This window comes from Mya arenaria, chromosome 3 (genome assembly GCF_026914265.1).
Source record: "Mya arenaria isolate MELC-2E11 chromosome 3, ASM2691426v1".
NCBI lineage: Eukaryota > Metazoa > Mollusca > Bivalvia > Myida > Myidae > Mya > Mya arenaria.
This window is the reverse complement of record NC_069124.1, coordinates 23,331,403-23,344,259: the sequence shown is the minus strand read 5'-3', so window position 1 is coordinate 23,344,259 and position 12,857 is coordinate 23,331,403. Positions and strand designations below refer to the sequence as shown.

General features: G+C 33.8%; 1 long non-coding RNA gene across 2 annotated transcripts; it reads left to right on the top strand.

Annotated features, from left to right (window-relative positions):
* The first annotated feature begins 467 nt into the window (after positions 1-467).
* Positions 468-11,365, top strand: LOC128227394 (uncharacterized). 2 transcript variants are annotated; one of them, XR_008259810.1, is made up of 6 exons: positions 468-527; positions 3,511-3,654; positions 5,861-5,971; positions 6,998-7,075; positions 8,039-8,145; positions 9,030-11,365. It is a non-coding gene; the product is annotated as an uncharacterized LOC128227394 (long non-coding RNA). The 2 variants fall into 2 exon arrangements; XR_008259809.1 differs by lacking the exon at positions 468-527 and adding an exon at positions 675-763.
* Positions 11,366-12,857: the final 1,492 nt, after the last annotated feature.

Here is a 12,857-nt window from a genome sequence, read left to right as displayed (position 1 = left end):
GGCATTATGGGGACCGCTGGATTAAGGCGACAAAAATTGGTCTCCTTAATATTTTCAGTCCAGATTTGAGGTATCAAATTTCAATAAAAATGTCCATTGACAGTAAGTTGATAAGCTTGAATGTTTATTTACGAGATCATTTCATTGTTTTAAATCTTATTATATTTTAATATTAAAAAAAATATTCTTAAACTTTTGTGTGTGTATATTTGTGTATCCATAAAAATAGCCATTAAGGCGACCAGGGAAAAAATCATAATTTTGGTAAAAAATAGCTATATACTAAGCATTTTTTATTTGTTTTACTTTATTTAAAGCCTATTGTATATTATCCCGAAGTTTCATTCCATAACAAACAGAAATAAGGAAATTCGATATTTCCGGTACCATCAGCATCTAAATTTTCAAGTATACAAAAATTTAACTTTCCGGAATATAACGGAAATTTTCGGGTATCTCCGTGGTACCATCTCCGTGCAATTATGCAGTATGGCGTTCATCTCTTACGGAAAGAGAATGGTAACTTGGTAAGTGTTTAAAGTACATATTTAACGTTTTTTTTCGTTTATTTTTATGACTTTTGTACAGTAGTATAAATCGTCCACCCTTTGGATGAAAAGCAAATGATTTATCCGGATTTTGTTCATCCGAAACTAAATCACTTGTATCAACATCCGGTGTAATTTTTGCTTGTATTTTGGAGAAACTCGATTGATTTCTAGCAAACTTGGTTTACCACTACATCGTCGCTTATTATTATTTGGTATGTTCCAATCTAAAAAGGGATTTGCGCCCTTAACATCTCAGATTTTAATAAATAAAAGACGAAAGGATACACATGCCTTACATTTTGTTTGTCAATGTCATGTCATTAGTCATTCTCATCACCTTTGAATAGCAAAACAGAACGAACACTGTCTTAAATTCTCATATTTGACAATAAATGCAACAATAAAATATTTCGCTTATTCTGCCACAGTTATGCACCAGTCAATTGTAACCATGGCCCCCAGATCTTGTTTATACCGGGGATAGCAGGGGAAATGGGCCATGTTTTTACCTTCCAGGTGGACCGGCAGTGCTGAGTGAATGCGGTGTTATTGTTTTTGCGCTGAAAACAGGGAATGAGCCTAACCTAGGATGTCCCCAGGGGCATTTGACGGGGATCTGGTCATTTCGTAACCTTACCATTTCGTAACTGCTGAATCTTGGTTATTTCGTAACCATTCTGTTAGTCAATTCGTAACCGTCAAGAAATCAATTGCTCATATGATATGGTAACCACCATTTAACAAGGTGATAAATAGTACACTTAGCACCTCGTTAAGTGTATTGTTCGAACCTGGATGTATATGGCACAGCAACCAAGACACCAATTGGGAGACATTACTCAAATTCTCACTATTAACAAGCTAATAATTTATGTTACTCAATAGTTATTAGATAATAATAACAAATCATTTCTAATTTAGCATGATATATATATATATATCTAATAGATATATATATATATCATGCTAAATTAGAAATGATTTGTTATACTACCAAAATATGTTAATTATTTTCTTACATTTTGCTTACTTATAAACAATAATTTAAGACTGATCGCGATGTATTTTTGAGTAAAATTACGTTTACATAAATGATCATTCTTGACCTATTTCATTGACTATATTTGTTTGAATTGTTTAAAACGAACAAAATTTTGTTCTGTTCTTTTCTCAATTGATCCATATTCTGCATACTTTATATACGAAGCCGACAAAAAACAGCCTAAAATTATTAGTTATGGTACAATATTAATTTCCAATAACAAGATACAAAATTAAACATATCGGCACATTTTTAATACAATAAGCATATAAAAAGCGCATACTCTCATTCGGCAAACTCACTACATTTTACAATACTTCTATGCAATTTAAAAAAAATGAAATTCTAAAGTTATATGGTCTATATATTTAAAAAATATTGGCTTAAGGTCACAATTCCTCTCAATGGTAGAACATCTATGAATTAAAAAATTATTACATTTAATATTCAGCCTACTTATAATATTTCCTTCGCAACATAAAAAAATAGCTAGTGTGAATGTTTCTATTTGTCATAGTTTCAGAGTTTATTGGTAAATCGCACTACACTATTAGGAATAAAGAAGGAATACAACTACTAGATTTAACTTTGTTTATGTTGTTATTTTTATGTTTTATACTTACAGTAAACTTATTTTGTAAATTCAAATGGTATTAAATTAATTCCTCATAATTATAGGAGTCAACGGTTAAGATATGAACATTCGATTTCTTAACGGTTACGAATTGACTAACACAATGGTTACGAAATGACCAACAATGAGAGGTTACGAAATGACCATAATTCATTTGACAGGGCTTTTACCAGCTGTTTGTCTGTGCAGAGCGGGAATTTTACCTGGGATTGGCTGTACTGAAAGTCAAAGTCCCCACTATTAGCAGGACCTTGGGGGCCCATGCTGCAATTGACTGTTGCATTATTTGGATTTTTTCTTAACTTTACGACAAGCCCCCCTACAGTATTTTATAGTCAAGTTTAGTAATATTTATTTACAGAAATTGGATAACTTAACAAGTAAAGTAAACTGTACTGAGCTTTTGAACAAACCTACATACTTATAAATCAAAATTGATATTTAAGGGTCTACACTGAATAAACCCAAAATGTTAGTTTTGATTTGCTATATTCGAACAGTATTTAGTCTATCCACACAAAATTTACAGGATCATCAGATAACAAATTTTCTAATTCTCTGTTTGCCAAATAGGGAAGACAGGTTTAAGTGGGGTTAAAAGGTTGCTATCTGTGACCAAAAAAAATACTGTTCAGAATTGTGAGAATTCATTTATCTTTCGTTCAGTTAAGAGCATGCAATGGCATAGTGGTTGGATTAGATAATCTGACAGCGGTGCTGGACGTCAGGAGTTCAAATATTGTTGTGAGTTCAATATACCAAAAGAATACCTTTGGAATACACAATTATCTATAAAAATGGCAGAGCAAATTGCCCATATTGTAGTAATGTCTTAGATCCAGCTTGGATAACTTGGACACAGTAAGCGGTTCACACCCAGGGAAATTCTCAGATAAAACAGCGCCTATAAACTTGAAATTTACATTTTTCATGGAGACAATTAAAGAAAAAACATTATTGCTGATCTTCTGAAAACAAATCTTCTAACATTCAAATATTGAATTTGGTGGATGAACTAAGGTTTATATTGATACGAGATTGCTTCAGTTGGATTTAAACTAATCACCAACAAAAATATATGCATTTAAATCACACAATTTTGGTTTTGACGCCACAGAACCAGCATAGCTCCATGACAGATATATATGTTTTCGTCATTGATGTCAGTACTGCTGTATTGGAGGCCTCACAATTTTTGTGTGGAAATGTCATCTGATACAATCATAACGGCGTATTTCTAGCATAGTTTTCATAAGTGCATGGCCATTCTCTGTCATTTTCAGATACACTGTGTTGTGTGTGGATAAGAAATGCATAGTGGTACCACCAATCACCAAAGCCACCATTCCCCTATCAGACAAAAGGCTCATGGGGACAGTTCCTGCAATTTACAGCAAAGCTCACAAGTGTAGCCCTACGAACTTCAGGTAAGCGATAAATCTGGACTGGATATCTCTGTACTCACTGTAAGTTTATACTTCATTTGAACAAAACATAGGGCCGAATTCAGAACAATCACTCTCACTCACACTCAATGAGTTAATCCTCTGTAATCACATAACGGTCGAGATATTTTTGAGTGAAAGGTATATCCGTATTCACAGGTGTGAGTGAGACTCAAGTGTTTTGGGTGAGTGGGACATTTGTGAGTGCTCGGCTAGGCCACTTGAACCGCCCTCGAGGATTGGTTGTGAATACGAATTGAATGAGTGTGAGTGAAAAAAGTATGTGGCAAGTAGAAAAGATGAAATATATCAAATATTTGGAACAAATAAGGGACATGCTTATTCCCAGACAATATTTAAGAGACCGGGATAATCCATTGAAGTACATGTTCATTTAATAACGTGGCCATCTATAAACAAAACAAATTCAAAAGGATGCGCCTATCATATATTTGTTTTGTTTCGCAATGATCTTGAACCCCCAGCAATGTTGATGTTTGCAATTCATCAATGGCTGCAAAGACAGGCAGCTAAATGTATGCGAAGTATGCAGCCTAGCGGCATGAAGTTAGCGGTCTAGGGGCGTGAAGTTAGCAGCCTAGCGGCATGAAGTGAGCGGCCTAGCGGCGTGAAGTTGGCGGACTAGCAGCCTAAATTTGTTCTCTATTTCAAGGTTCACGGGTTTATATGGGAAATATGATAAATCAATGTTTTTAGTCGTACATTAACATAGCGGCCTTAAATTGTTTTCTACTTCAGAGCCTTTTATATGAGTTTTCTTCTAAAACAATGCTAAAATAATTGTTCTCCTATGCAAAATACATCACGCTTGAGCGGCCTTGCGGAGTGAACTTGGCGGCCTGGTGGCCTAGCGGCCTAAAAATCCCCAAAACTCAATCCAGCAGCCCAGGAAAAGGGGAAAATGCTGATATTCGCTAAAGGATGTTGATTTATGAATAGGAACATTTAATTTATCATTGTTTTAGACAAGAACGCATATAAAATGCATTGGAATAGGAAACAATTTTAGGCCGCTAGTCACATGAGGCGGCTAGGCCGCCAGGCCGCTAACTTGGCGCCGCTAGGCCATTTCATAGCGTGGTCAGGGAATTGCTATGTATTTTCCAGCCTACATTCAGCTGGATTATTATTACTATTATTATTATTTTTATTATTATTATTATTATTATAATAATTATTATTATTATCATTTTCATCATCATTTTCATCATCATCATCATCAGCAGCAGCAGCAGCACCAGCAGCAGCACCATCAACACCAACACCACCCTATCATCATCAACATCATCATTATTATTATTATTATTATTATTATTATTATTATTATTATTATTATTATCGTCATCTTCATCCATTTTCCCCTACATTTCTTGAGTTGTTTTTCACTCCGAGGTGTAATTTCCCCATAAGAAGCAGATTCATTCGCTAATTCTATCCATCTGCTATTTTTTCAACTTCCATATATTATTTTCAACTGCTAAGACCGCTTTATGTAGAATACAAAAGCAAGATTATATATGAATACATATTTAAATTATGTGATACAATGGAAAACGGCTACATATTTAAAACAGCAACAACAACGACAACAAAAAACATGCATTTAAACGCATTTTGCAACAGTTATTTACAATCCAAAACGTTTATTTTTATTAACTAATTGTTTTAAAATGTAAATTTCAGTTTCAGAATAACAATTATTATCATTTGTTTGTTGCCATAACTAACAATAAGGTACTCAAATCTCAAATAAACATATGTTTACAATGTGTAATGTAAACATCACCATAGTCAAACAGATAATCCGATATGATCATGTAAACATACGTGTATAATTATATACTGTGATGAAGTGGAGTGTTAGCGAGGCGTGTGAATACGAACAGTCACTTGAGTGTCACTCCCCGTATTCCACTCAAGTGATCATTTGAGTGTCCCTTACGGGAATGTGGTTGGAGTGTGAGTGAGAGTGGATGTTCTGAAATCGGCCCTTACAATTTCAGCATCAAAATCCAGGTTTAGATCCCAGACCGAACTTTGTCTCCTTCATTAAACTTAATTTCAGATGTTCTATAAGCCACATACATGTTCACTACTTATGACGGATAAGAACTTTCGCAAATTGATTATAAATGCGTTTTCCCAGATTTACACCCTCCTCTTGCAGATACTGCCGATGGTGAAGCTTGGGTGCACCGGGCCGGTTTTCCAGCCGTGTGGAATCAACATCTCCAGCTGAACTGGGGCCGGGAATTATATAAGACTCCTTAGCAGCATGGTGAGCTTTTGCGTATTTATTTCCAGGCTTGTATACCCGGCCAGACTTCTGCGTTTAAGCTTTCCTTTCGTCATTTTTTTTAAATAACGTATCTCAAGTCTTTCAATGAAATCACAACTGTGACACCTTTGGAGACTAGATTTAAATTAAGGAACCATTATGTGACACAGTGTAGAAAGCCTTTTGGGTGATTTAAAATCAAATTAGTAAACAGGATTCTCATGGTTCATGGTTTATAATTGGCCTTGTGGACCTTTCATTCTTTACTTTGGTAAGAGCCGCTTAAGTATGTAAGAAGGGGGAGGGGGTGTACAGATGTGATAGTAAACAGTGTTTAATAAGGTATATTTGTTTTTATTTTATCACCACTTTGAAGGTAATGATTGTGTTAAATCAGGGATAAGTAACAAGTTTAACACAAACACTGTATCATGTTCTTTATTTCAAATAAATCTATAAATATTTAGTCTGATCTCCATTTTTCAGAAAATGTAGCTGTCTTAAGTGCCTATTCCATCAATGAGTATCACTGTCTTTAAATTGCTGTTGCAGTACAGTTTAAATAGCAAAAGTTTTATGGCCCTGCTTGTTTGCAACTCCTCAATTCATTTTTGTACAGCGAGAAAAGTAAGGGAATTCTAGAGGTTTACTAGAATTATGGATTGTTTTTCTTGAGTTACACAGTACATAAGGAGGAATTAGTGTGTACACAACTCCTCATTTTATTCCTGTTTATGATTTATATATGTAACATAGATGTGTACAAGACTTTCGGTACTTTAGAAACATGACATAAAAGAGCTCACTTTGATAAATTTTCTCAAAAAAGATATCTTTACTGTTAAAGTAAGAACTTTTGCTGCATAGTAAGTAATGTCTTCTGCTCATCTTTATGACATCATGGAATGATGTCAACTTCCCAAGACACATTTCCACATGGCGCAGCTCATTTATATATATTGCTGATGGATTGTTTAGAATGGGACAGTTTTAATTGGACAAAATGTTTTAATCGCCATTTTACAGAGTGCCAGCCAGTCATTGCTGTTCTTTGCATTGCTGAGGAGGACAGTCCTGCCAACATAACAGTTTGTTCAATAACAGGTAAAAAACTGGTCTCACTTTACATTTTCAACCACTGCCAGATAATATAATCTTATATAATGATAACTCCTTTTTCACAACTGTTGTTAAATATATAATGTTTAAACTAACAATTAATTTGGTTTGGACATATGTTTGACGGGAATTCAAAGACATTTTTGTCAGCAGTCTTATATCACTGGTTTCCATGCATTTTCGCATACATTGGTTCATTCCAAGATAAAAAATATAACCTTTTTCAAAACGTTCAATCTGTGAGAGTGCAGCTTTAATAGACCTGTAAAGACTTGTCGATGTGAAACTAAACTCTCAACCAAACTTTGGTAAAAGATCAAATGTGGGGCTCCGTGTGCGGCATAGACTGTGCTAATTTTTAGCTCGTCTGTTTTTCGAAGAAAAAAAGTCGAGTTATTGTGATAGCCTTGGCGTCGTCGGCGTCGTCTGCGTCTGCGTCTGCGTCTGCGTCGTCGTCGTCGTCCAAAAACTTTAACCTTACCTCATAACTCAAAAACCGTTCAACATTTTCACATTAAACTTGCTACACGTGTTCCTATTAACACTATGCATGTTTATAGCAGGTCATATAATTTTGCCTTTAATTAATATTGAGTTATCCCCCCTTTTCGACTTGGAATTACAGACGAGCGTTGGCACCCACTCCGCGGTGCTCTTGTTATTTAATATGATGAAGAGCTAGTTAAGTTATCTTTGTTAAAAGTCTTCAGTTGAAGCAAAAAATGTTTCAATACCCTGTATGAATTTTTTTCACCGGATATTGATTCATAAAAAACATTGCTCCAGGGTGCGGAGCTACTTTTTGCTATATTTCTATATGGAAAAATCTTCTCCTTAGAAGTCAACTTTGTTCCCCAATGTGCAAGGCACAATCGGTGAAAATAATTTCAATACAAGTCACTGATTATTATTATTGTTATTATTATTAATAAACTTTTACTATTTCAGGAGACAAACAGAAACACAGAGGTGCTATACATTCCGATGGAAAAGACAACAAAAGCATCTTCCATCATTTTGGCGTGGCTCAGATCAAGAGGAGAATTTTAAGAAAGGTAATAACTGAGTAACTAAGAACATGCAAGTTGCAGTGGTTAGAGTGTAAGACCCATCTCGCTTCATAAGAATCGATAATCATCAATGTATTAAATCAAGAAATTGAAACGTATATGTCTTGTCTTTTGCAGTGTTTTTGAAATAGAATATAATTTTTTTAAAAACTAAATATTTTTTAATATGATTGTGAATGTGTGATGTTTTCTTCTGATTATTCTCTCTCAAAAACCAGATACAAAAAAACATATCTGTAGATTTTTTTGTTTTACTTGTAAATATAGTTTTAAGGTTGTATTTTAGGTTTTTCTGCTCAATACAAACTTAAATATTGTAAGAGTTATGGCCCTTAGTAATTTTTAAACAAATACATTTTTTTCATGTTTTTGTAAGCCCATTATAAAGGGACTTTTTATATTTTCACCAGCTGCATTATAAAGTCAGACCAAAAGTGTCCAGTAAGTGTCCAAACAATAACTAAGTTAGAATCCTTTCTCAAATCAGGTGAGTGATATAGGGCCATCTCTGTGTTTGTCTGACAAAAAAACAATAATCAATCTTTGAGTTAAATTGACAAATACTGTTGTAGAATGTTTTGTGAAGACATACAATTGGATTACTTTTGTGTCAATAGGATTTAGGTTTCTGCACATAAACAATATTTAGAATAGCATTTGGGTCAGTCGGTTCACATTCAATATTACAGATAGTATAAGTGGAAGCAGTGACTTAAAATTAATTACCAAACAGTTTCTGCTCAATTGCTTTGAGTTAACATACGAGTTATGAAACTTTGAATACTAGTTCTTGGTGGCATAAATGAAAGACCTTTTTTTTGTCACATTGACTTGTAATCAAGCACTAACTTCCTCTAAATTCTTTTCAGGTGATAGTTGGGCACACACAAGAAGACATAGATCACAGGTGTCCAGGCATATGAGTAGACAGGAGTTTCACACTCTGCTAAACTTACTTCATCAGAGGAGCAGAAAGCTTCTCAAGATCCCGCACTGCACACTAAGAAATAGTCTTTGACTACAACAAAGGGATGAAAGTACAGAGAGGTCCAATTGAAATCAATTCTGTGCTGCGTCATTTCTTCATTCTGGAAGTTGATGGACATGATTTATCATGGCATCAAGTGTGCAGTTTGTCGACTATCAGCAGTCTTGTTCACCAGCTGTGCAACTTGAGCTGGTAGCTTTATTGCTTGAAGCCACTGCATAAGAGGGGGAAGGTGCAGGCTCATCAAAAAGTCTCAAAAGTTGAAACTAGGAAAAGAAGTTTATCAAGAGTGTGAATCTATTTGCTTTGAAAACAATCGTTACAATGATTTGGTTTCCTTTGAAACTTGATACATACTATGTGTACGTTGAATGAATTGAGATGCTGAAATAAAGAACCACTATTCAAATATCAGGAAACTGCATTTTTCATACTAAAGGGTAAATGATGTTGCCATTTCCTGTAGGTATTTAAATAAGATATGTTTCCACAATTAATATTTTTAGGGAATTTTTCTCAACCTAATGAATGAGATTAAATTGTTCAACGTTATATGAGCTTAATATGTGTTTTCTGTTTCTTTAAAATTTGTGAAAAATTGTCAGAAGATAATTAGACCAGTATCCATTACTGCAATTTTACAATCAAATATACAGGGACAAGCCCACTGGGAATATAATATAATTAAATCCTGTTTAGGGGCATGAGGCAAACAGAGTTACTTTCAAACGTTAAAGCTGCACTCTCACATTTTGGACATTTTGACAACTTCTCTCATTTTATGTCTTGGATTGGAACCATCCAATTTTTGCGAAAAATTAAATTGCAGATTTTTCTATTTAATATACGGGTATATGCAAAAAGCTACAGAAACATGCTCAGTCGCAAAAAGTTTAAACATAAACCCAGTTTAGTGGCAATGGGCAACGCCAAAGACATAGAACACAAATTCACAGACAAGAAACATGGAACAGCACACAACTCTACAAACAGCACAGTGCATAAATACTATATATATATATATATATATATATATAAATTATTGGTATGTTTATCAAGAAAACATTGATATTTTATGCACTTTTCTTAAACCGTTAGTAACATTAATTTTCGAACGGAAATATGAAATCTGCGATCTGATCTTTTGTCAGCAATCTTTTATCATTATCATAAGTTTGCAGATAATTACGCAAACAATTTCTCATTCCAAGACAAAAAAAAGTTGTGAAAACGGTATATCTGTGAGAGTGCAGCTCTAAATGTTTAATTGCTTGATTTTACTACTGTATTAGAAATTACAGGGGGTGGGGCATATTTTTAGTGTTTTTATTGCTTTTTATGATTCATACAGTCTTACTTCATTCCTCAGGGCACAACTTACAAATAGACAAAACTGGAAAATGGTCATATCAAAAGGTCAAAGATAATGCAAGTTGAACAATCATATTGTTCATGGCTTGTATTTTTGGTATACTAGTATTTTATTGCATATGCAATAGAAAAGTTGAAAGTTAAATTCATAGTTGAAATGATGGCTTTGGATGGTATTGTCAGATGAGAAACGGCACTAGTAAGAAATAGGTATAATGATACTTTATACTTTATTTATTTTAATCAATTTTAGATATTGTATGAAAATTATTATATTATTTAGTACATGAGACCTTTTAAACAGTTAATGACAATATAACAATGTGTATATGAAGCTTTAGATCAACACTTAAAGCTGCACTCTTACAGATTGTCAGTTTAGACACAAAATTGTCTCAAAATCTGCTGATTTGGTTATCATTCCTTTAATTCAGTCATATTAGATAATTCACAATAGAACCAATCAAAAATGTTTGGTAAAACTGCCGAAAATTTACATTAAATTGTTCGTAATGCTTTTAGCCATAAAACATTTTTTTTTTTTAACATAAATATGATAAACTGCAATCTTATCTTTTTTCAGCAGTCTTATATCACTTAAAATTGGGTCTAGACATTTCTGCAAAAAATAGTCCATTTATAGACAAACAATAAAAGGGTACAGGTAGTCAAAACGATCAATCGGTGAGATTGCAGCTTTAAATACACCTTTTAAGACCGCTGTAAAATTCCAATGGTTTGCCTTAATCTTTAAAGCTAGCATGTGTTTAATTGACAACCATACTTATTGTTTAAAAGTGTCATGATATTTTTGTACAATGTTTTTATATAATTCATTAAAGAAGTCAAAACAAATTTGTTTATCTTGTAATTTGTTTTCTATTATTTAAATGACCCAGACAAAAATTGGAACGTCAGTGCTAGTTCTTTTACTATTAACATCCCATAAAGTTTCTATTGGTGTAGCAGCAAGGAGGTGTTACATTAAGGATGCATCATTTAAACCAAATTATACATTCATATGCACATCATACAGGCGTGTAGCGCCTATACGTGAATACGCGGCTGAATCCTCATGATTCTGAAAAAAATCAACCAAAGTTGCAGTATACGAACTTGACTACATGAATCTAAAACTGGTTATTTTCCAGTACTAAATAATGCGCATCGGAAATCCCAGAATGCACTAGATTGCACCATGGTTTTCAAAATTTTCTGCGGGGGCATGCCCCTGAACCCCCCCCCCCCAGCACATTTATGAATCCACATAAATAGAGGGGTAGCTACGCCCCTGACAATATTGAAACCACAGTGTGGCTAAACAACACTTGTATGTTTATCCTACGCAGTGATCTCCCATGGAAATGCAATCGTCAAATAATCTGAAGGGGCTGTTTAGAAATGCACCATGTGTTTAAAAAAGTTGATTTCAGTCACGAAGAGAATCAACCATACCACACACTTGTTGGAGCAAGATGAAATGTCCACTTTCCGCGAGAAAGAAAGTACATTGAAAATGTTTATTTGATTCAATTGACTTTATCTTTTTATAAATATGTTGCAATACATAAAATACATAAAATACGTTATTTGTTATAATTGTTTACCCGTGTTGAATTTTATTTGGCAAATTTATAAGAGATTTATATATTAAGAAACTCAGCCGCTAAAGAGGATATGATTATGACATACTTTTTTTTAAATCTTTCGAACATGAGTTTTTGAGTGAAAAAAGCGAAGCGTTAAGGGTTTTGAAAATGCATCTTTTACTTGGATTTTATAGATTGTTATTACGAAATAAAGTATGGCGAATCAAACGAAGTGTTAAGGCTAAGCTTTTGATGGCTGAAACCCTTCAATAAATGTTGAAATGTGCTAAAATATAGCCTGAAGTCCAAAATTTTGAAATGAGTTACTAACCCGATTCAACAAAAGGCTGTTGCACAATCAGTTATTTAACACCTTAGTATGAGTCCCTGTGGGCGAGTGGATAAGCGTCCGTTTTTTATTCTATGTGTTATCTGCACCCCCATGTGCTTGCTCCCAACTTTAACAAGATCAATTTTTAATACTTTAATCGTTTTTTAAAATGCTATTGAAGTATTAATGAAAATCAACCTGGTTACTATTATTTCTGCAATTTCAGTACCAAGGAGTAAAATAAATATACATGTAAGTGTTTTCAGATGCTTTACAAAAAAAATATGTTTGGTGCCAAAACATGAGAGAGTCTCTTTAAACGGAAAAGTTTTGGCAGTTAGTCAGTCAGATGATGATAAATATAATGCATAGCATCATCGCTCTGGAGTACGAGAACGTTGTATACAGAGTATGTTTT